This window comes from Arachis hypogaea, chromosome 5 (assembly GCF_003086295.3).
Source record: "Arachis hypogaea cultivar Tifrunner chromosome 5, arahy.Tifrunner.gnm2.J5K5, whole genome shotgun sequence".
NCBI classification, from domain to species: Eukaryota; Viridiplantae; Streptophyta; class Magnoliopsida; order Fabales; family Fabaceae; genus Arachis; species Arachis hypogaea.
In genome coordinates this window covers 40615983-40628776 of record NC_092040.1, presented here as the reverse complement: position 1 = coordinate 40628776, position 12794 = coordinate 40615983, and positions in this window count along the sequence as shown.

The following is a 12794-nucleotide window of genomic DNA, read 5'->3' as shown; positions in this document are numbered from 1 at the left end:
TATCGTCCTTATGGGAGAGTCAAGGGAAGACTTAAATAAGAAGTTGGAGTTATGGAGAGAAGCGCTAGAAGTGTATGGTCTGCGCATAAGCCGTAGCAAGACGGAATATATGGAATGTAAGTTCAGTTTGAGAAGGGAAAACTCCAATATAGAGGTGAAAATTGGAGAGAACATCCTACGAAAAGTTACAAGTTTTAAGTATCTTGGGTGCATCATACAGGATAATGGAGAGATTGAACATGATGTAAATCATAGGATCCAAGCAGGTTGGTCAAAATGGCAGAGTGCATCTGGTTTTATATGCGACAAAAAAGTGCCTTTAAAACTTAAAGGTAAATTCTATCGCACCGTTATAAGACCGGCTATGCTGTATGGTACGGAGTGTTGGGCGGCTAAAGGGGAGCACGAACATAAGCTGAGTGTGGCAGAGATGAAGATGTTGAGATGGATGAGTGGTCATACGCGATTGGATAAAATAAGGAATGAAGATATAAGGGAGAAAGTTGGAGTAGCACCCATTGTGGAAAAGATGGTTGAATCGCGTCTCAGGTGGTTTGGACATGTGAGAAGAAGACCGATAGAACATCCAGTCAGGAGGGTGGATGAGATGGAAGATGGACAAAGGGCGAAAGGCAGAGGAAGACCTAAGAAGACCATCCATGAGGTGGTCAAACGAGATCTACATGTAAACGGTCTCTCTGTAGACATGATACATGACAGAGCACAATGGCGTCGCTTGATTCATGTAGCCGACCCCACTTAGTGGGACAAGGCTTTGTTGTTGTTGTTGTTGTCATTTTCAATGGTAGGAGTGTTTCTGCAAAGACTCTGACACTTAAGTTAACATGGGTCGTGAGAAAAACTAAGTTAAAAATTATACCTTAGTGTACATATTTAGAGTAATGTATATATTGTAAGATTGTCATGTCATGAGCTTCTCTCCTTATGTTCTTAGAAATTGAAAGACTGAGACTGAGAGACAGATATTAAAATAAATTTCAGTATTGTGTTTAGTGTAAAATGGGAGATAGAGATTGAAATAAGAATGAAGCTCTTATTTAATTTGTACAAAGAGTAAAATTAGAATTCATTATATGAAATGAGGGTATTTTAAGTATAAAATGTTATTGAAATTTCAGTCTCTATCCCCAAAAAATTCAGTCTCTTGTGTTTCCACTTTTTAGAAGTACTGAAATACTGAAATTTTGAAGATAGAAACTGAAATTTTAGTACCAGTATCTACACCAACAAACATGATATTGAATTCCAGTCTTTCAATCTCCGTCCCAATACCTCAAAAGAAACGCTACCTTAGAGATTATGAATTGTCCTTTAGGCTAAGTTGATTTAAAAGAATGAATTCTTATTCTCATGAATTATTTGATACTTTTTTGTTGTCTCTTTTCATATGATACTTTTAGGTCTATATATAGTTATTATTGTAACATTCTCTTTTAATAAAAAATGATGGTTACAATGTAACAATTAACCTCATAAAATTGAGTTATTAGACATTAGAATGAGTTATGAGAAGTTAATGTCCTCTTTGTAATATATGTTTTGGAATCCGAGAGAATACTTAATCATCAAACCAGTTCTTTAGAATTTCTTATACTCTTAAACTCGGTTCTTAGATTTGGACTTATAAAAATATTTTAGAATAATATTGTTCTTGTGTGAATGAATTTTTAAGGTATAATTCGTCTCTTGCACTGTTGTAATATGCCTTTTTTTTTAATCGAGTGAAAATAACTCGGACATCGAAGAATATAGGGAGTGGGTACCTGCAAAAGACACTCCGACGCTCAAGTCAATAAGTGTTTAAGAGGCATAAGAATTCTATGATTATAGAATGTTAAACATGAAATAGAACTTATCATGTGGTCTCCTTTGAGATATAGAAATTGGCGCCTTTATAGACATAGAGTTGATGAATAGAGTTGATGTTATGACCATTTGTCATTAAGTCAGAATAATAGTTATTAAGATCGTCCGTTACAAACTTAGAATGAAGGCAAATAATGTCAAGTTATGACTTATAATACACAATAAAGACCAAGCTATAAGGTAAGGATCACAGCCCTCAATGTCTGCCGATCATATGATCCAATCATATGATCCAGCCTAAACTTAGAAAATAAAATAAGTTATAACCCAATTAAAAGATAAGTGAATAATGATATGGTGAGTCCCCAAGTTTAATCGGGTTATTATGTCGGCACTTATTCAAAAAATAAATAATTCTATAATAAATTTTATCTGCTCAAGTTAATTAACTGTGAGATAGATACTTCGTCAACCTATAATAAGAGACCGATGATTATTTCTCGCTCATCTTTAATTTATAAGTATTGGCTTAACCAAAAATAAATGTTGTGAAATAAATTATATGAATATGGTAATATATATATAAATTGTAGAATAAAATAAATGAACGGATTACTCATATGCCAAGTAGTGATATTTTGAATTAAGAAATTCTAAAGGATTACTCTGAGGGCTAGAGTCATTTTGTATTGGCGAATTTGAATTTGAATTCTTGATTTTAGTGCTAAAAATTCTACATATAAATTCATAAAGTTGTCATAATAAGATTCAATATTTAATAAATGCAAGCGTTAGAATCCAACACCTTGATTTCTTAGCATGTAATTTTAAATGCTATGACAGAGAAATAGAATAATATTGATTAAATGAAAATACATTAAAATATAGTAGTTACAAGCTATTATATTTATTGACTTTTGCTCCTATTCCTCTCAAATAGAAGTTTTGCCATGGATAGTAGATTCTAGAAATTGATATAGTAAGAAGAAAGAAATAGTTAGTCATGGTCTTATGGAAAATAGAAAATGCATAAAAAGATATATGGGTAGAGCATATATAGCTCAAGATTAGTCTTTTTTAACCGAACTTGGTGTTAAGATATAATATGTATAAGATAGTAATTGAGAGAGAGAGAGAGAGAGTTTGTCCTTGTTTAGACAATATAGCCGAATGTGCTTGATAAGGTAGCCAAGCTTGTTATTGGATTGATTGATAATCGAGTTTGTTCTCAAATGCATTGATAGCTGAGTTTGTACTTAGATTGATTGAAAACCGAGTTTTTTTCTTAAATTGATTGAAATCCAAATTCGTTTCGGATTGGTTAAAAGCCGTGTTTATTTTTGGATTAGTTGAAACTTGAGTTTGTTGTCGGATTGATTGAAAATCGAGTGTTCTTGAATTTATTGAAAGCCGAGTTTGTTCTCGGATTGATTAAAAGTTGATTTTGTTCTCAGATTGATTCAAAGTCGAGTTTATTCTCATATTGATTAAAATCGAGTGTTCTTAGATAGATTGAAAGCCGAGTTTGTTTTTGGATTGATTGAAAGCGGAGTTTGTTCTCGGATTGGTTGAAAATTGAGTCTTTTCTCAGATTGATTGAAAGCCGAATTTGTTTTGAATTGGTTAAAATCCGAGTTTGTTCTCGGATTGATTGAAAATTGAGTGTTCTTGGATTGAATGAAAGTCAAGTTTGTTCTCGAATTGATTAAAAGTTGAGTTTATTTTCGGATTGATTGAAAGTCGAATTTATTAAAAATCGAGTCATCTTGGATTGATTGAATGTCAAGTCTTTTCTCATATTGATTGAATTATTGATTGACTATTATGTGTGTTAGAATATAATTAAGATCAATTAGCATCAATTAGTATTATTTAGTATTCTGAATATTTATTAATTGATGCTAATTGATCCTAATTATATTCTAACAATATGTAAAATGTTATGATATGTAAAAGTGAAACAATTAAAATGTATAAAGTGCATAAAATGTGCCGATGAGTAATAGCTCAAATGGCATAGTCTCCCCATACTCAATAAAGAGGTTGCGGGTTCGAATCTCCTATATTTGGTAAAAAAAAGTGCATAAAATGTTATGATATATTAAAATTTGATAAAAAGATTTATATAAGCAAACTAGATTAGACATGATTATACCGAAGTATAAATGATTTGGTAATTTGTTCTATTATATTGAGGTCATTTGGTTTTCATTACCAAGATATGAATGAATTGATAATTTGTTCTATTGAGATCATTTGCCTTTCATTACCTATAACGATTAAACAAAGAATTATCAGAATATATAATAATAATAGAATTAGTATAATTACTTTTGAGCTATTTCATTATTTAAATGAATTTATAGTTATCTGTCTTTTCAAATTCAAGAAAAAAATGTTAGTCATTTAACCATCACTTTTGACGTAAAGAGCAAATCAAATACTACAAAAGAAGCAAATGAATAGATATTCTAGAATAGAAATAAAAATAAAGTTAATATTGATGTCTTGGTCATGAATATCACCTTTTTTGGAGTTTATTCTTGTCTTATATTTGATACCTGATTAAATTTAGAGTAACAAATAGTAATTTTGGCTTTAAGCGATTATGATGTTAGTATAGGATGATCTCAAATCTTGATTTATATATTGTTTGAATTTATTTTCATATATATAAAATTAAATAGTAATGCAAAATATTAAAGATAAACTGAAAATAGTTGACCATTTTGTAGATTTGGGTAAATAAAACTCAATTGAAGACACTTAATAATGACTATAACGATTTGATCTATAAAAATTCAGTTGGATAATGATAAATAATATAACAACAATGATTATGTCATTTTTTTGCACAAAGAACAAAAATAAAGCAAATAAATTAGTGAAACAAAAAATTTAAAATCATCATAATGTTTTATTATGTGAAATTATTTGGTGATATTATGAATCAAATGAAAGAACTTTATAGTTTTACATAAAATTAAAGTCAAAAAAAATAAGTGATAATTTCTTAATGTAAAAATCTTGTAAAATAGAGCACCATAATTATACTTTTTGAAAATATATAATAAATTGTCATTTTAGTTTGATATCACCTAAATAGATGAAATTTTATTGATCATAATTTGAGCATATGATTTTGTTAAATTTTTGAAAAAGAGCATTGTTTACTTTGACTTCAAGAGAGTTTGGATAATAAATTTATGTGACAATAATATAGAAAAAGATAGAGATATAAGACTATGCATGAGTAGTGTATATATGCATTTGATTCTAGAAAATATTAACAATTCTATAAGCTTTCAATATTGAAATAAATTCTATAAATTCTCAATAGAAAGTAATGTGAAAAAAGATAAAAATTATAACTTGTCTTATCATTAATCAAGTTATATATCACATTATTGAATTAAATATGATATTAAAAATTGATATAATAAATCTGTAAAAAATTGCAGCATATATGGAATAATATATCATGTGAAACTACAAGAGTTTAAAGTAAAAAAATATATTTTAAAGTTGATCACTATAGAAAAAAAAGTAATTGTAAAAAAATATACCTTAAAGTAAATAATAATATAATTTAGTGATAAGAGTTATTCGATGAAGACAATTATGTGGGAGATACTTTTTCACTTGAGAACAATTTTTCTGACATTGATATAGCATTTGATTATATCCGTTGATGGAATCAATTGATGTGATCTGCGGATATAATGATCAATTATCTTAAAAAAAATTCGATCCACAACAACTTATTGATGAATTTTTCGTTCAAAGCAATTAGTTATTGAATATTTACAATTTATAATAAAGATCATATAACATGAATAAGATAAATTGGGAAAATAAATATATATAAAATCGCAATATATATTGAAAAATATATATTGTAAAACTATAGAAAAGTTTAAAGTAGAAAAATATACCTTAAAATTTGATAATTATAAAGAAGAAGACAACATATGAATGTCATACATACCAAATGTGAATTACTTAATTTTATTTGGTAATATTATAACTTTATTTCGTAGAATTTGCATTAACTTGTTAATAAAATAATAAAATAATTAATTATTTAATAATATAATAAATTTTGTTTAGCTATGAAGTATATTTTTTGTGCAAAAGTAATAAATTTGTATATTTGTAACTATTTTTTACTTAACTTTCTGTATTAAACAAATAGTAACATAAAATTTAATAGCATAAAGTGAATAGTATAATAGTTATATACAATTGATTTTTGATAGAATCCAATTTTAATATTTGAACTGATCATTATTTTTATTTAATTGTATAAATAAAAAAATCAAACAATAAAAATATAATACATGATGAAATAAAAATTCAATTGACATAGTTGTTATATATCATTATTACAAACAAATGGCTTTGTATTCTAATATAGGATGTCTCTTTCTCATTTTTTTTAAATAAAAACACAAGAATCAATTATCTTTGGTAATAGAAATAGAAAACAATGAGTATTGTCTTGCAAAAAGATAGATAAAAATAGAGGAAGGAAAAAATATACTATTTGTAAGAAGTATTCAAAATATAGGATATATATTGAGGTTTGAATATAACTAATAAATTAGTAAATATTAGTTACACAAAATATAAATGCAAAAGTATGTGTGAATAAAATATATAATTTCACTTGTGTAAGTAGAAAACTTTGAAAAAATTAGCAAAATTGATAAGCGAGTTTGTACTCGAATTGATTGAAAATCGAGTTATTTTTTCTTAGATTGATTGAAAGTCGAATTTGTTTTTGGATTAGTTAAAAGTTGCGTTTGTTCTCGAATTGGTTGAAAGCCGAGTTTCTTCTCGGATCGATTGAAAGTCGAATTTGTTTTCGGATTGGTTAAAAGCCAAGTTTATTCTCGGATCGGTTGAAAGTTGAGTTTCTTCTCGAATCGGTTGAAAGCCAAATTTTTTCTCAGATTGGTTCGTTGATTGATTATGAGATGTGAAATATTATGATACATAAAAGTAAAACAATTTGAATGTATAAAATATATATTTTATAAAAAATTACGATAGATTAAAATTTGATAAGAGGTATTAAATAAAATCTTAAACAAGATCGTTGAGATTGGTTCAAAAATTTGAATGTAAATCAAGTTTTATGAACCTGAGGGGAGTAGAAATTATTTTACTCGTCCCTACAGACGGCGTCAATTGTTCTTGTGTGGAAAAACTTTTGAGTTATAGCTCGTCTCTTGCGCTTTTGTAATACGCATTTTTTTTAATGGAGTGAAAATAACTCGAACGTCGAAGAACACAGTGGGTGCTACCTGCAAAAAATACTCCAACACTCAAGTCAGTAAATGTTTAAGAGGTATAAGAATTTTATGATTATAGAATGTTAAGCATGAAATAAAACTTATCACGTGGTCTCTTTTGAGATATAGAAATTAGTGCCTTTATATGTATAGATTTAATGTTATGATCGTTTGTCATTAAGTTATAATAATGGTTATTAAAATCATCTGTTACAAACTTAGAATAAAGACAAATAAAATTAAGTTATGACTTACAACTCACAATAAAGACCGAAATATAAAATGACGGATCAAATATCTATATAAAAATATATAATAATTAATTTTAATAATTAATTTTAATATATTAATAATTGTTTTTTTTAAATTGCTATTAATTTAACGGTGATAAAATTGCTACTGTATTTACATAAGCGTCATTTTCTCGTGTGTGCATATGAATATTTCTTTTCTTTTCTTAGAGAGTAAATATCATTGTTATATATACTGGCCTATTAAACTAGATGTACTTTTTTTTATTTGACATTTTCACATATTATTTTATATTAATTACTACTCACATCAAAAGTCCATCTTAAATTTGACCGATTTTAGATTGTAAAGTAACAACAAACAAAGCTAATAAGAAAAAATAAAGTAAACTCAGTACGGATATAAGTTGAGTTGTCTCTCACCGATTAGGTACTTATCTTTTAATTTATTGAAAGAAGTGGACAGAAATAATGACAGCTTATTTTAAAATTGTTTTACAAATTCTTCGTGAATAAAAAATGTTGAGAACAAAATTAAGTTTTTGACGAAACAAAATATTTGAGTTGGTTTGATATTTAAATTTTAAGAACGAAACTCTTTTTTTTGTGAATATCAATTTTATTTGCATCAAAATTCATATTTTTTACAATAAAAAAAGAAGGAATTAAATTTTGTCGAAATTTAAGATGAATAATAAAATTTAAATTACTTGAATAAAAAATAAATCAAATTACAGGTAAATTACATGGAAAAAAAATATAAATAAAAAATAAAAATATGAAAGGAAGCCTTCAAAAAAAAATTTTTGACTGACTCTGAAAGTTGCTAAAAGTGTGAGTGGAGTGTGAGTGTTTTCTCTGAAAAGATTTTAACTCTTTTCCTTTCCATCTTCTTTGATTTATAGAACTCTTCGACCAATCAAATTCAAATATATTTTTCATGTGTACTTTAAGTAACTATTTCTGCTCTTTGTATAATGTGAATAACTGCCATCAATTATCTTCACTTATCACTCTTATCTGATAAGACTTGTCGATCAACTTTATTTATCTCCTTGATAAATCTCTTTTGATGAATACTATGCTTTTTGAGAAGTACTTATCAAACTTTGACCACGATATTTCAACTTTTTTTATTTTTTAGTACTAATTGGATTTAAAAAAATTCAAATTGAAAATGTTGTATAAAATTAAATTATATTGAGCTGTTTCAAGATATTAGTAACCGTATCAAGATGTGAGTAACTACATGTTAAAAAATTTATCCTAACCATAATGCTAATCATAATCCTAACCTTAATCTTAACCCATAACCCTAATCCTAACCTTAACCATAATCCTAACCCTAACCCTAACTTTAACCTAGGGTTATCTAGGATTTTATACGATTATTTAGGATTTCTAAGATCTTCTAGGATTTTCTAAAGTTTTTTAGGATTTACTAGGATTTTCAAGGATTCCTTGAGGTTTTTTAGGATTTTTTAGAGTTATCTAGGGTTTTCTACGATTTTTTAGGGTGATTTAGGATTCTTAAGGCTTTCTAGGAAGACCTGCTGACTTCTTCTTCGGCAGAGTCAACTTCCGTCGAGTCTGCCTAATAGAATACGTAATTGGCTCCAATCAAAAGTTAATTCTAACATGTATTTAGAAGTTTGATCGAAATATTTTTGACATTTGACAATGATTGATGTCTAAATTTTTTGAACATGTATGTGAATATTTCTTTTTTCAGAGAGTAAATATCATTGTTATATATACCGGGCTATTAAACTGGATGTACTTTGCTTTATTTGACATTTTCACATATTATTTTATATTAATTACTACTTGCATCAATAGTCCATCTCAAATTTGATCGATTTTAGATTGTAAAGTAACAACAAACAAAGCTAATGAGAAAAAATAAAGTAAACTCAGTATGGATACAATTTGAGTTGTCCCTCACCGATTACGTACTTATCTTTTAATTTTTTGAAAAACGTGGACAGGAATAATAACAGCTTATTTTAAAATTGTTTTACAAATTCTTCGTGAATAAAAAATGTTAAGAAAAAAATTAAGTTTTTTGACGAAACAAAATATTTGAGTTGGTTCGATATTTAAATTTCAAGAATGAAGCTCTTTTTTTGTGAATATTAATTTTATTTGTATCAAAATTCATATTTTTTACAATAAAAAAGGAATTAATTTTTGTCGAAAATCAAGATGAACAATAAAATTTAAATTACTTAAATAAAAAGTGAAATCAAATTACAGGTAAATTGCATGGAAAGAAAATTATAAATAAAAAATAAAAAATAAAAATATGGAAGGAATCCTTTAAAAAAAATTTTTGATTGACTCAGAAAGTTGCTAAAAATGTAAGTGGAGTGTGAGTATTTTCCCTGAAAATTTTTTAATTCTTTTCCTTTCCATCTTCATTTATTTATAAAACTTTTCGACCAATCAAATTCAAATATATTTTTCACGTGTACTTTAAGTAACTGTTTTTGCTCTTTGTATAATGTGAATAACTGCTATCAATTATCTTCACTTATCACTCTTATCTGATAAGACTTGTCGATCAACTTTATTTATCTCCTTGATAAATCTCTTTTAATGAATATTATGCTTTTTGAAAAGTACTTATCGAACTTTGACCCCGATATCTCAACTTTTTTATTTTTTAGTACTAATTAGATTTAAAAAATTCAAATTGAAAATGTTGTATAAAATTAAATTATATTGAGCTGTTTCAAGATATTAGTAACCGTATCAAGATGTGAGTAACTACATGTTAAAAAATTAATCCTAACCTTAATGCTAATCCTAATCCTAACCTTAATCTTAACCCCTAGCCCTAACCCTAACCCTAACCATAATCCTAACCCTAACCCTAACTCTAACCTAGGTGATCTTGCTTGCAAAATAGAGGTATTAACCGAGTTATGTCTTCAGAGGCTGAACGTCCAACTCTCAAGACTGAGCTTTTCCTTAGTGTTATGTCGTGAAAGTACGAGCAATGAGGAGGAGGAGGAGTGTACCTGCAAAGGCACTCCGAAACTTAAGTCAGTATATTATTCTGTTTGAATGAATGTGAAAAGAACACTTTACCTTGCTTTATATGGTAGGCTGTTCGTCTGTTACGCTTTTGGTAGTGAGATTTGTTCATAAAAAGGTGGATAATGTATATTTACTGGTATACCGTTATATCATCGGCTATGACGAAAACACTTATTTGACCGAGTTATGACTTATGAAAGGACGAGCTTATAACATATTACGCCGAGTTATAGCTCATGAATGGGTGAGCTCATAACGGACCACGCCGAGTTATAGCTCATAAATCACCGAGCTCATAATGCATTATACCGAGTTATAGCTCATAAATCGGCGAGCTCATAACGTGCTATACCGAGTTATATCTCATTTATTACGACCATATCACTGTGGAGAGTTTTTAATGAAGCAGATTGAGCTTCTTGAAGAGTTATAACTCAGTTGAATAGGTTACTGAGTGAGCCCCCAGTTCAACTTACTTCATTAAAAAGTCATTACGTTTGTGACGTGGGGAGTCGTGGCATTGTTTTGGTGAGGAGAGAGAAAGAGTAATCGATCATTAAAGCCTCTTATTTTTCCAAAGCAACTGCATCGTTTGATATGATTGAGGTAGAAGTTACTTTTACAATATGGTTAAGTGAATGGTTTGGGAACTGAGTTGCTTATCCTTGACCCTTGGTGTTGCTTCTTTGAAAATAGAATGAGTAAAAGAGGTACGCATGTTTTTCTTTTTATTTTGTAGTTCATCGTCTGCTTTTTGCTTCTTATTTGCTTCTGGGTTTGGTTATGGGGTTTGAGAAGGAGAAGAAAGGAGAGATTGATTGGTCCTATGACTGGGTTAGTGAGGATGTGAGCGGTCGGGTATCTTTGTTTTGGGATGATGCAGCTGTGAAGGAGGTTGATGCTGGCAGAATCGTTAGGCCTGGGTCTGGGGTTCAGGTCGAGTTGCTACCATGCAGTAATGAGGATAGGGTCTATCATAGGGGACAAGGGTTTGAGTATTTTTATATGCATAGTTGTGTGTTGGAAGAACTGAAGGTGAGGCTGCCATTTACAGTTTTTGAATGTCAAGTTTTGGAGCAACTAAACTGTGCTTCTTCACAATTACATCCCAATGGGTGGGCGTTTCTGCGGTGTTTCGAAATACTGAAGGAATTTCTTGAGGAGGATCCTTCTGTAGATTTGTTTTTTTTTTGTTTATTTCAAGCTAAAGGAGTTTGGAAAGGGGGTGGGTTAATCTAAACAGTACCCCTGGGTTTGGTATCTTCAAATTGTATAAGTCCTCTTTCAAGAATTTTAAAGAGATGTATTTGAAGGTGAGGAATGTTGAAAAAGAGTTTCTATTTTATATTGACGAGTTCTTGGCTGAGAAGTTTTAGTTGTGGTGGTGCTCGGAACCTCAGAACATACTCGGGGCTGAAGTTATTACTCCGAGGAATTTTTGATTTATTGAGTTTTTGGTGGAACATATTGATCAGAAAGATTTGATCTCCATGTTTGAACTGTTAAAGTGGGAGGAAAATAGGCCTGATGTGGTAGATTATATGGGTGAGTTGTGTCTGTGTGTTATTGATTTAATTGTGTATTTGAGCCTTACTTAGTTGCTATTTTGTTTTTTGAATCTGCAGGGGGTAAGTATCATGGGGTGTCAGCTGCTTCACTTAGGTCGCATTTTAAAAGTAAGAACTTGGAGAAAGAGGTGTCGTCGTCTAATCGGGAAAAAGGTGGGGGAGCTAGAGAAGTTAGTCAACCTCGTCAGGGGCGGAGGAAGGTGATTTTAAAGAAGAGAAAATCAAGCGTGGTGGATTTGTCGGAGGATACTAACGAGAAAGAACAGGGGGGTTTTTTTAGACGAGATTCATGCTTTTGTTGTGAATCAGAAAAAGCTGCATGAAATGGCCGAACATAGTGAGGGTTTATCTGTATGGGGGAAGGAGTATCCCTATATGGCTGTGGCCGATGAGCATTGCCAGTCTGAAGCTGACGTATCGTTGGCAAATGAAGTTGGCGAAATAGCTGTTGGTCAATATATGCAGGTAATGTCTTTTAGTTGTGTTATGGTTGTTGTTTTTGTTGGCAGTTGCTTATATGTTTTCTTGTTTGTGATTTGTAGGTGGTTAGTTTAAGGTTAGCTAGTTTAGGTCATAGTCAGGAGCTGAAGCATACAAAAATTAATGGTGGAGAAGGATGAGGTTTTGGTGTTGAAAGAAGAGTTGAGTAAGGCTAAAGGCGTTGTTTCCGATCTTCAGAATAGGCTGACTGAAACTAAAAAATAATTAAAGGAGACCAAAGAGAATTATGCCAATGATGTTGAGGATTTGAAAAAGAAAGCAGCTAACTTGGCGAGTATGGAGGCTCGGCTGGTTGAGATAACTACTAA